Source organism: Sturnira hondurensis, unplaced genomic scaffold (genome assembly GCF_014824575.4).
Source record: "Sturnira hondurensis isolate 20B ecotype Veracruz unplaced genomic scaffold, ASM1482457v3 Scaffold0004136, whole genome shotgun sequence".
Lineage (NCBI taxonomy): Eukaryota > Metazoa > Chordata > Mammalia > Chiroptera > Phyllostomidae > Sturnira > Sturnira hondurensis.
The window spans coordinates 39,315,981-39,329,009 of NW_028076767.1; the positions used below are offsets into that span (position 1 = coordinate 39,315,981).

At 43.2% G+C, this 13,029-nt stretch overlaps 1 pseudogene; it reads left to right on the plus strand.

The window, feature by feature from the left end:
• The first annotated feature begins 5,558 nt into the window (after positions 1–5,558).
• Positions 5,559–7,086, plus strand: LOC118985152 (60S ribosomal protein L26-like; annotated as a pseudogene).
• The last annotated feature ends 5,943 nt before the right edge of the window (positions 7,087–13,029 follow it).

Sequence of the window (13,029 nt, forward strand, 5' to 3'; positions counted from 1 at the left end):
GCCCACTAAGTCCCAGAGAGCCTCCCTGGCAGAGAGCCTCGTGACGGCTTCCATGGAAACAACTTTGGTCCACACCTGCTTTGGCTGTTTCCATGGTGCAGCAGCTCCCTGCAACCTTGGCTAGTTCTGGTTCTGGTCTGGCCACTTCTTTAGCTAACCCCGCTCTCCAGACAAGTGGTACACCAGTGGGCACTGGGCAGCAAACACCCACCTGCGGCCCAACCTGCTCTTAGAGAAACAGCATTGATACAAACTTCTTCATGAAAGAACCCTTGCCTCTACATATGTTTTCCTCTTAGCTTCCTAGAAATATATAACCATATCCAAGTTTGTCACCCCCCAGCCCTTGCCTGAAACTTAGCTGTATTGCTTACCAGGAATTGATAAAAAAAACATCTGAATACAGTAAAAATTGAATCCAGATACAAAAGAGATTCCCTGCAAATTCTTCTCTGTCATCATTTCCTACTTTGTGCTTAAATAGACTATTATCTTAAATGCATTACTTTTATTTCCCCTAATAAAATCTTTGAAATCGATGGAAACCTTTGAGAGTGGATAAAACATTACTATTTGATATTACTATTGCCATCATCTCGGTCGGCCTACGCATGGTATAACGAGCCAACACCAGGCTGGTTTATCCCCAGCTCAGCTATGGGACTTGAAAATCTAGGATGTTTCCTCTCTGCACATCTCCACTGCCACCACCGGTCCTCCCACCTTTGGGAAAGGCGTTTGAAGAGCAAAGGTAACGAGGTTTTGATCCTGTTCAGGTATCATAAACTCAAAATTTCAAAACAACTTCCCTGTTGATGTCCTCAGAAGTCTTTGAAATTCATATCGAGCTTTAAAAGCTAAAGTTTTCTAACATCTTCTAATTTTTCCACCAACATAACATACTCATTGGCAAGGTCTTCCTTAATAAAGTTCGGCACCTGAAACAATGTTAGCTGGAGATGTGGGACCACTGCTTCTGTGTTTTCAAGTCACTGTTCTCTTGTCACCTGTCCTCTGATGTACTTGGGTAGGAACGGGACAGAGGTGGCTACGCTGTGATGGGACAGGCGTGAGCGGGGAGAGCACACCTGGGCATTGGGGGAGGGCATGATAGAACAGCTGGCTTAGGAGGAGCACACGGGTGTATGAAAGGATGCAGCAGGTCTGAGGAAAGCAGGTGGTGAGGTCGCCTCTCTCTCCTGAGTCCAGGGTCCATCCTCTCCTTGCCTCCAGCTAGGCCTACCCCAGTTCTCCTTTTGGTTCTTGTCCTCCCCCTAGGAATCAGTTCCCTGCCTGTCACTCCTGTGAAGGCTGCACCAAGTCTCCTCTGCCTTTTTTCCTTCTCCCAGACTCAGCTTCAGCTGAGCCTGTGGTGTCCCTTTGTCCTTGCTGCTGGCTCCAGGGCCCCAGGCATTACTGTTGCCAAAGCTACTGGCTTTGAGGGCTGTGATTGAATTCCTATTTTGTTAAGAAGGGAACAGGAGGTCTGTGTGTCTCTAGTGGGCTGGAGCTTGAAAATGTAAAGTCCTGTGCATTTATTACTACACCTCTGAACGATATGGTTAGCTCCCTGGGTCCCCGTGTGGGCACTTGCCCATTAGCATTGAGACTATGCTCTTGTGCATCAGAGGGCTTGACCTGCAATAGCGCCCCGGGAGATTGATCTGGACACATTGGTGTGCGGAGCAAACGAGAGGGACTGGAAGGTAAGCTCTGCCGCACAGCCACCTTCTCCGATCGCCTCCTTGCGCTCCATCACGCCTAGCTTCAATTCTAAGCATGGGCCTAATCGTGCGATTAGAAGTTACTAAATATAATGAATGAGAAAATAAGGAAACAAGCAAATAAATAAGTACAGTGAGTGAAGGAGCGAATGGTTGGATAATGCTGTCTGGAAACAAAGAAGGACTGGAACGTGGAAGCAAAGGATCGCTTGTCGGAGCCAGATGGGCAGTGAGGACACCAGCTCTCAGGCTTCCGCCCGAGCTCATGCCCGGCGCTCAGGGAAGCCAGGCCGCCAGGGGCAGCTCTCAGATGAGGCCCCTGTGCAGAAGCACATTAACAGGCTGCACTGCTCTGCAGCTTAAGATTAATAATCATAACTAATACTGGTTCTAGGGGATGACTTTTTAGACTATAATTCTTTAAAATTTATTATAGTTTTAAACTTAATTGGGTGAAAATATTTATTGTTGGGGGAGGGGATGCAATTACCCAATTATCAAGGCAAGAATGAACCCTAAGAGGGGCACTAAAACCATCTTTAAGTCCTGGGAGGGTTTTATTACAGTGACTCTTAAAACAATAATAATCATTACGTGTGCCTCAGTCTTTTTCACAATAGAAAAGGAACACAATTTTCAAACAGAAAGCAGATTTGCATTTGTGGGGAAAGAAATAAGAAGGGGCTCTGTGCCAACAAGTTTTCCTTCTCAAACCCCCACCCCCTAAAATCACTTTCTTTTTGAACATTAAGAAAAAGGCGGGTGGCCGGGAGGGAGGCTCAGGTGAGGTTACAGACACGGGCATGGAGAGGTGGGAACCGGCATTTAAAATGAGCTGGCATTTTCCCGAAGGGCGAGTGCTGACAAGGATAATCCTCTTACTGAGATCACATCAGCGATGGGGCAAAGGAGAGAAAAACAAGATCTTGTGCGACCCGAGTTGCTGTTCCTCCACAGAAGCCTCAACGCACTGCGTCAGTCTGTCCCCCGCCCACCCCACCCCGCCCATGGCCCATAGTGCAAAACAGTGTCAAGGAGGCTTTTAAAACACATCACTGAGATTATACCACCTTTTAAAACAAACATGACTGAATGCCAACACAGGTGAAATGTCACTGGGCGAAGGGGGTCCGATATTCCACGGCGTGCTTTATGGCTTTCCAGTGTGTGATAAAATCTGTTCACCAGATGTACTATTTGTCTCCTGTGTAGCATACTTGAGCATCCTGTAGGCCTGAGGCCCATTTATTTCATGTAATTGCCTTTCCTGTGCGCACCTTAGGGCACCCTAATTCTCCATTTTATTCCAGGCACTGTACAGGGTACCATCTGGTGGTTGAAAACTCGTCCCATTTTATTGCACTACCGCAGTGGCCATATTCGGCTGTACTGCAGGCTTTCGGTGGAGACAGACTTCTCACTAACAGATTTTTATTTCTGCCTGAAATCAAGTAGGCTTGAACTATCAACATGCAGGATTCACACGTAGATCATTGCCGGTCCATACGAGCCTGACAGAGGTTCCCAGGCAACCTGCAGACTCGAAGCACTTTCCTATTGCTTCACACACAGCTGTTAACTCACAGAATTGGGATCTAAATTCTTCGCCTACTTCTGCATGTAATGATATCTTTTTAGTATCTCATTTGTATTATTTCAGTTCAGATGAGCGCAAAAATAAATGTATTCCATCACATCTGGAAAAGTACCACAGAGAGATTGCTTAATATACAAAGCTGCACACCTCATTATGAGGTTCGTCACTCATTTCAAACCCAACTTTACCTCTGTCCCTCATTAATGCAGCTTTTGTTTCACTGTTGTTTTCATTAAGTTGTTAAATCATTTTTTCAAGGGAATTTGCGAGATCTTGAACAGGCGAGTTTGGAAATAATATACTTGGCAGAAGGAAAATAAATCTCCGAACCACACAGCCTTTCAGCAGCAGGTCCCCAATGAGAGCGCTTTCCCTCAACTTGAGAATCCATCTCCTGTTTCAGACTAGCCACCCCGCCCCCCCCACTGATGCGCCCACACAGCTGGGCAAGCCACTTTAACAAAGGGTCCCTGATATGCAAATAACGCACACCCAGCTGCACGTTTCCAAATGAGTCATTGTTCACCTGCTGGTTCCTGCCTCGCCAAATCCCTCTTGCTGCATGTGTTATGCACCCTTCCCCCTCCCCTCCCAGTTCAGCAGGGAAGGTCTATTGGCTTCCGGAATGGCAAAGAAAAGGCTGCAAACAAGAGGGGTCCAGGAGGGGTGGTGGGACAAAGTGAGTGATGAGTTGGCTTACCAGCCACTGCTGCCTCTTGACATGTGTTATCTCGGCATGGCTCAGGGAGATTACCAGTCTTTGGCCCCAGATACAGAAAGACTTCAGTGTACAATCTGCTACCTGGCACGAATGACCTGTGTGAAAAAACCAATCAGGGAGTGCCGCCATTAATGCTGGCACCTCGGTGCCTCCTGGCAGTGTGGGGTGACAAAGACTCAACCACGATCAAGGATGGGAGACTATTTGAGGCGGAAAAGGCTGGACAGAGACCCCCGTGCAGCAGATTCTTTACATGTTTTGCATTTATGTCAATGACAAATGTTGCTAAATGCACCTGGTTGTAGCTGTCTGCCTTGATCTAAAGCCTGTTTGAGTGAAAAGAATAACATCCTCGTTATTTATTGTTGGAAACAGAGTTTACTCTGCTGTCTTTAACCTCAGTAGACATCAGAAATGCCAGTTTGAGAGCAAACTGATGAGTTCTAGGTAACGGAGCAAATAGTCGTTGGTTGGCATCTTGTAAATCAGTAAACGGAGACCACCAAACAAATAGATCCATATTTATTTTCCTAGAGTTTCTCCCTTCTTTGACTCTCAGGCAATCTTGCTCTATAAAAATGTTAATGCTGGTTTGAATATGAAGGGTAATTTTTTTCCCCCACAGCTCTGTCAAACGTAACTTTCCAATAATTAAATGTGCATCCTTGGGCTCCAAGAGCATTCTTGTCGAACAAAGCAACCGCGAGTCCAACTAACCTTTGAAGAACGAGGGTGTCAGAGTATAAGCAGATGTTTTAATTTGCACAATGCCGGGATTTTTTTGGATACCAAATGTTCCTAAAATAGTTATTGTATCTGGACAGACAAAGAAAGATACACGCAGAAACGCCCATGAGCCTCTCAGTGGCAGCGACACTGTCTTGTTCAGCAGAAGTGGTGTTTAGAAAGCTGTATGTTAATCAGCATCTAACGAAGTATCATAATTCTATGATTATAATGTATGAGGAGGATGAAAAAGAGAGCAGGACAAAATCATAAGTACGCATACACATACCGTCGCTACAAAGTCCACAGCTAAGTTCAAAGCAAGGTGAGATAAAAACACTCACACTATCCCTCGAGTGTGTTAAAGGTTTCTACAATGATTTAGGAGAACTGTGCTATTTTTTAAAAAAGGAGGATACATATATTTGAGCCTCAAAATTGTGGTATCACGTTGTCTAGCTAGTTGAACTTGCATTGCTTTGGAGAAGTATTAGCCCATGTTTATTACAAGTGGATGTTGGCAAAAAAGATTTATATTAGACATGAGAAAAAATGTCCTGACCTTCAGAAGAGTTGTGAGAAGTCAAAACAGTTTACCCAAGATGGCTGTGGAATTTACCTCCTGGAGATTTTTAGCAACAGACAGGAGATCCATTTGAAATAAGCCCATATGTCTGGGTTTATGTCAGAGTAGTTTGAAGTGAGTAGAACGGGCTCATCCAGAGTTTCCCAGTCTTTCTCATTCTGCCACATGCCTGGGAACAGGCGGGCAGTCCAGCTGCCAGCCGCTATGCCGGACCTCTCTCCAGCCCTCCTCGGGATCCCTCCTCCCTCCAGTCCTGGGCACGGCTTACTAGACCCTGCTGATCTAAAGGTTAAGCTAGGGAACTCCAGGGCACTGCCGCTGGAGGGTTGGGGGTGGGGTGCAAATGGGTGAAATCTCTATGATGAGCATTTTTCCAAAATCTACCAAAATTAAAACATCTGATTATATAGCTTACATGTTTCAAAATGACCTGTAAACTAGTGATTTATCGCAGCAATATTTATAATAGCAAATAATTGGAAACAACTTAAATATCCATTAAAAAAGACATTCAGTAAGTTAAGGCAGATATATATTAAAAGAAAGAGGCAGCTCTGTATGACCCTATAAAAAGGATCTTTAAGACGCTAACAAAAAGTAAGGAAAATAAAATAAAGTATTAACAAATGACAAAAAAGGTACAGAATATCATACATAATATGCTACTGTTTGTTTTAAATAGAAGAGACTCACTTCCCACAGTATAAAAAAACAAACTTTGAACTGGTATGTCTTTTGAATTTGCATGTACTACTACCTAATAAAATGAAATAAACTACAATAAAATAAATGACTGGGGAAGTAGGAAAACTTTCTTCCCAGGCCAAACCCGGTAAGCTACTTAGTGTGAGGAAGCCAGCCCGTGGGGTCAGGCTTGTTCGACCCATTTTTCTCCTCCTTCCTGCAGCTGTAAATTTCAGAAGAGAGAGAAAAGGAAGAAGAAGGTAGGGCCTGGTGAGAGTGCACCAGAGAGCATGTTCTTGCTTCACAATTTGCTCACAGTGTTAGTCGAATTGAGTAGAGCTCCCTGAGGTTGCTCAGAGGGTAAACTGCTTAGGACCATGGGGGACACAAAAGGTGCCCATGGGCAAGAGGTGGTCAGTTCCAGAGATGGAGAAAATGCAGGGCCACTCTCTGCGTGGGTCCCGCTGGGCACAAGGCGAACGTTCAGCCCCATCTTGGGGGTTTTCCTTAGTAAGATCCATATCGATAAGGCCTAACAGAAAGGTAACTCAGTGTCACAGAAGCACCAGCCGTCAAAAGGAAGTTCAATCCCTTTGTGACCTCTGACCAGAGGAGGAACCGTAAAAGGCATTTCAATGCACCTTCCCTCATCAGCAGGAAGATTATGCCTTTTCCTCCAAAAAGCGGAGACAGAAGTCCAATGTTCAATTTGTGCCTATCTGAAAGGATGATGAAGTTCAGGTTATGCGAGGACATTACCAAGGGCAGCAAACTGGCAAATTAGCCCAGGTTTACAGGAAGAAATACGTCATCTACAATGAACGAGGGCTGCAGGGGAAAGCTAATGGGACAACTGTTCATGTGGGCAGTCACCCCAACAAGGTGGTCACCACTAGACTAAAGCTGGACAAAGACTAAAAAAAGATCCTTAACGTAAAGCCAAAGCTCGCCCAGTAGAAAAAGAAAAGGGCAAATACAAGGAAGAAACAATTGAGAAGATGCAGGAATAATGTAATCTTATATATAACTTTCATTAAAAACTTGAAATTAAAAAAAGGAAATGTAACTCCATGATATTAATTCTGGAAATTATCAACTAGAACTCCCTGAAAATTACTTGAAACCACAGTTGTAGAATCATTTAAAGCATCAGCATCTGTAGCCAACAGCACTGTTGGATGCAGGGATACAGGACTTAACAGACACGGATCTACGACCTCTGGGCGATGAGAGGCCCCGGCCAGTGCTGAACCACAGCACCGAGTGCAGAGGTGGCACCCACGAAACAGTGGCCAGCGGTGTGTTCTGCTCAAGTATTTGCCACCTCAGTTACTCTGATTCTTTTCCAAAAGTCTTCTTCACTAAGAAGAGACCCTTGGATGAGGTCATAAGAGAGAGATCCTTACCCCATTACTGATATAAGGCAGCTAAATTAGAGGTGCTCCCCAACCTAATCCAATATGTGGAGATGTCAGTCCTCAAAAGGCCAGAATAACTGTGAAAGCAACTGTTTAATATGTTAGATATTATAATCCTCCATCTAAAGATAGCCTACTTAAAAGAGGGCGAGTTAAGTTCCAGCCTTCCACTCCTGAGATTTTTATTTAAAGAATACCCCATCTTTACTCGCCATGGAGAGGCTGAAGATTAAAAATTAGCCACTATACAGTAGCTGAGCAGTAACAATTTTTCATAAAGGTTTTTACTACACATTGGGGATTATAATTTCAATATTATGCAAATGTATTTTATGGATCTGTAATACAGAATGTGTACTGGTGTTAATGTGCATTAGCAGGCAAGCACAAAAAGTCTCCAAATGAGCCATTTTGGTGTCTGCTTTCAACATGTATTATGAATAATAAGTTAAATGTTCTGGCTTTAAACAAATATAAAATGTGAATTCCTCTTGATGTGCATCAGTGATATAGCCTTACGCACCTCCCAAGGAATTCTTCCATTGGACACAATTGAAAATTGGTTGTTACCAATGTATTCCTGTTTATGGCTTCTCTTCTGGAATGGGAAGTGAAAGTAAAACAAATATAGTGGATATGAATAGTTTCCCCCAAATCAGCCACTAACCAGAGTGGGTTAGAAAGAGCATGACCCCTTACATGTCAATCCAGTGGCCTGGGCTACTTTTACTTTTAGATACTCTGAGTGTTAAAAAGTGAAGAAACATCCAAACAGGGTTACAAAACTGAGTGTCATATTTTCAGTTAATAAAATTAACCAGTTTCATGCCTTTAACACAAAATATTTTGAACAAAGTAATTATGATGTTCCTAAGATATCTAAATAATATATAAATAACATTTCTTAACAGTGTGCTGCAAGCCTTGTGATCCCATATGGCGACCCAGGTTGAGATATGATGTATATTTTCTTTTAAACCTGTTAGTGTGTCTCTATGGGTATAGATTAGAAAAATCCTCGAAAACTAATCTGAGGCTCTTCGTGCATGCAGAGGCCTGATCCAAAATGCTCTCCAGACTTCTCTGAGGTAGAGTCAAAATATACATTCTTTTCCTTTTTAAATTTTTTAAATGTTTCCACATTCCAATTTTGCTCAATAGCAAAGAAAGTGAGACTAAGCAATATCACATGTGCTCTAGGTGTTAGCTGATTACTTATAAGTGCTGTGAGACTTCTGTTTGCATTGATTTTGTTAGGAGCTTGGGTCTATTGATCCTGTTTTTCACACATGTACTTAACGCCTCCCCCATTCTTTGGCGGTCTGGAGCAAGGCAAGATTGCCCTGTTCAGTGGTTAGGAGCTGGATATTCAGCTGAGTCAGAATAATATAAAAATCTTCTCTTTTAAACAGACATCCTTAATGTATTTAATGCGGATTGAATAATTTCTCTTCAAAATGATAATAAAAATAGCCACGCACTGAGTTCTTACTGTGTTAAGTGTTTTATAAGCATTATCTCGATTGACCTCAAAGGCAATCTCTCAAAGTTGTTTTTACAATCCCTGTGGAATGGCTGAAGAATCCGGAGTTTAAAAAGATTAATTTGTACAAACTCACACAGCTGTGTAGGTCCATCTAATTTTGCAGCCCAGCTTCTTGACCCCTGTATACCCCTGCGACCACTATTAATAAGGTAGAAAGCAGTCTTGGCTTCGTTTATCATGAAAGTATAGCAATGTTTTTTGGTCCTCCAATCCGATACCAGCACAATTAATACTAATGGCTGATCATTTACAGCACTGTTGTGTACACTGCTGCAGTCGGTCGCTGCTTTCCGTCCCCCAACATGTCTCCATTCTGGATGGAGGTTTGCGGAAGGGAAGACGGACACAGCAAGAAGGTCTCTACAAGAACTGGCTAAAAATACATGCTGAGCAAATAAATCGCACTTTAAAAGTTTTTCAATTCAGATTCAGCAAAAAGCCTCTGACTACCTACAGAGTTTAAGCAAGCTACGGTTTCTGTCATCGAGTCCTTAACATTTCAAAGAGGTCCAAATGAAAGATTATTAGTAGCAAGGGAGTCCTTCCAAGTATTCATTTGCAATCAGTTTTGAAAGGAGCTGAGTATATTGTGTCCTAATCTGAAAACAAGCTATTAACCATATGCAGATAAGGCTCCTACTATAACAGCCATTCCTAGTAGGTGAAATATGAAATACTGAATAATAAAACCCGCAGTTCAGGGGAGTAGGCCTCAGAGAACCTCCTCTGGACACGATACCACTTACTGAGTTGTTTTCTGTGCACTTGACCTTTGTATGGTCTTACTCCATCCTCACAGCACCTGGTTAGGTGAATATCATCTTCACTTTACAGATGAGGAAATTGAGGCTTAGTTAAATTAAATTCTCCAAGGTCATACTGTTCATAAGTGGTTGAATAAGGATTTAATTGCAGGTCTCCTTGATTACAGAATGAATGAGAAAGAAACAAAGAGATGATAATGATTTTTAAAGAATGAATCTCAAGTTTCTGAACTGCTACAGCAAGTCTTGTTTTTCTTATGGTGCCTAATCATATTCTGCTCTGTTATTCCTTGGTTTCTTATATACTTAATGCATTTAATTGTGAGCTATCATGATTAATTATAACTGATTCTATTCGAGAGAAGGGGACATGTGCAATCCATTTTCGTGTTCTTTATAGGGCCTTGTTCAGTGCCTGGTACAGAGTGGATATTTCATTTCCTATGGTCTATTTCATTCAATAGGTATTTCATTTATTCCTCCTATACAGAGCATTTTCTCTGTGGCCAAGTCCAGTAAAGAAGACAAGTAGTCATGCCCTCCAGAAGCTTCTAACCTGTGCAGGTGGTTAAAGATCTGAGGCTCACTGGCTGTCAAGGTGCTGTGATGGAGGAGGCAGGGATAGCTGACAGCTCCAGGGGGACTCAGCAAAGGCTCCCCAGAGTGTTCTCTGTACCCCATCCTCCAGCATCAGCAACAGCTGAGCAAAGAGCATGGGGAGGGCATCACAAGCCAAGAAAACAAGAATTGCAAATGACTCCCAATTAGAGATAAGCACATGGCCTCTTCCAAGGATTACAAGTTGCCTGAAGCTTATGGTTCACACAGGGCGAGGAGCGGCTGTGGGAGAGGGCAGGGGCCAAGGGGACCAGCAGGAGAGGTGGTGGAGAGGTATTGGGAGGGAGGTTCAGAAAGAACAAGTGCACCAGGATATGGTGTTTGTGCCTTATCCTGACCATTCTGGGAAGGGTTGTCAGTAGGAGAGAAGCCAGACAAGACACAGTTTAGAAAGATGGTCAGCTAGATTGAGCAGGACAGACTGTAGGGGGCAGGACTGGCGGCAGGGCCCAGGAAAGAGACCTGAGAGGTTGCCACAGCCAGTAAGAGTGTGGGTCATGCCTTCTAGAGCAGAGAAGGCCACTCTGTGTATAATTCAGAAGGACACACAAATATTTTGTTATTCTTAGAGCACTCCCAAGTCTGCTTTCTCTCACCATCAATCCGTGAGAGCCACCTGGACTAAAACACCAAAGGAACCTTCCCTTCGAATGTCCTTGTGTTTCGACGCCCCAGTGCAACTCTCGGAGATTTAATTAGAGTTGCGTTGAGGCACTTTTTATCTTAACAATCTCTCTGCGGGCAAAGGTAACAGAATAACAGGAATCGATAGAAACAAACCTGAGACGAATACTGCAAAAATAAATATTATTTTTGCTGATGCACCCTCTTTACTTTGAAAAATCATGAAGATCTCCATTAGGAAATCATTCTTCCCTGGCATTGTGTTGCGTGCTCAACAAATGTGAGGTAAATATGCTAAAATTAGTGCCTTTTTCATGAAATCACATGACTGTAGAGCTCTTTCTTTTCTTTCAACTGCTGAAAACGTTTGTGTCGACAATTTCAGTAAACACGTGGAGAACTGAAACTGCTCTCTCCTACACATGTGGTTCTTTATGAAGAGGTAATTTTTATCTATGTTCTACTCAGTGGCATATTTATAAGTCTGTTTGGTCTCAAAGGTACCTGATCTCCCCCAAATACAATTGCCCTATAAAGCTAAAGTGAGATTTATTCAGTTACCCTTTAAGAACTTTGCGAGTTATTTTCATTTTCTCCCTATGAATTCATTCCCAGTACAATCCTAAATTTGTCTAATTTGCTGTGTTATTGCAATTAGTCAATTCTCCCTTAGTTACACAAATAATAGCCTTATAAGTTTGAGGCTGTAAATCATTCATCCATTAAAAATGCCATTTCCTTGTACTGCAAATTCGATTCATTTAGAAGAGAAAAACCATGGCAGGGAACAGAATTATGCAATGTCATGGACACATTAACATTTGGATCAAAATTTTACATTGTGTCAGCTGGTAAGCAGTATAAATGGTTCAGATTTACAATAAATAATTGTCTATTAATACTTGGGCATGCTGCAGCAAATTACAGTCTCACTTCAGTAAGCACAGCTGTAGGTAGGCGCCAGGGCAGAGGGAAGCAAGTGCCACAGTTGGTTTGAGTGGAAAGAGCCCTCCATGCAGGGATGCAGGGCCGCTCTCTCCTCCAGCAGCTGGAAGCCTGGCTAGGGATTAAAGGCTGTGTTTGTAAACACAGGGGCTCTAACTGTAGCAGGAACCTGAGATGCCAAGACTCAGTCCTTTGCTAGAAAGTCTAGAGGTGGCATAGGTGATGAGCCCAACGAAAGTATCCTTCATCTTTGCTGAATGTGAAAGGATTGGTGGAATATCTTATTAACCCTAAACAGGCTCCTAGTGTAGAGGATCGATCTTGGCAGGAAAATTGGCTTCGGGCTGGGGTAGCCACAACATCCGGTTTTGATCTTGGAGCCATTAAGGGACTGCCAGGAAGCTGGGCTCTCCCCAGAGCCCACCTCATGTGCGCAGGCAGGATTTAGGCCCTCCAGAATCTTGATCACTAGCCCACAGAAGAACTGTAAATTAATGCCATTTTCACTGTGTAGCTCAAGGCGAGTCCAGTTAAAATGTGGACAAGGTGTCTAGAAAGGCTGGTATGTTAGATATACTAACACTTGTTAACACCGTAGCAGGCAGCAGGATATCTACACGGCCAAAATTAGGGCACTGACTGAGGGGCATGCACTGGAATTCAGGACAGGAAACCTGTCACGCGGGTGAGAGGAGAATGAAGGGCTGCCCAGAGACACCAGGAGGCCAGTGGACACTGCAGGGTGCCGGGGCCCACTGGGGACCAGAAATGGACCATAAGGGTGGCTAACATTGGTATAGTTTATCTGTAAGGGTAGGCACTGCTATTATCATCCCCATCTCCCAGGTGAGGAAACTGAGCCCCAGGAATGTTAAGGAACCTGTTTATCAAGTTTACCCAGCCACTGAGACGATTTAAACGGAAGAATCAGGTATCTCTAAAATCTCGTTTATCTTAGTTCATCATTTAAGTTCAAAGCTTTCTAGAAATAATAGATTTCACTTATCTTAAGGTCATGTGGTTCAATTAATTTAAATTGTGACTCTTAGCAAAGACCAAATTTTATGGAATTCTCT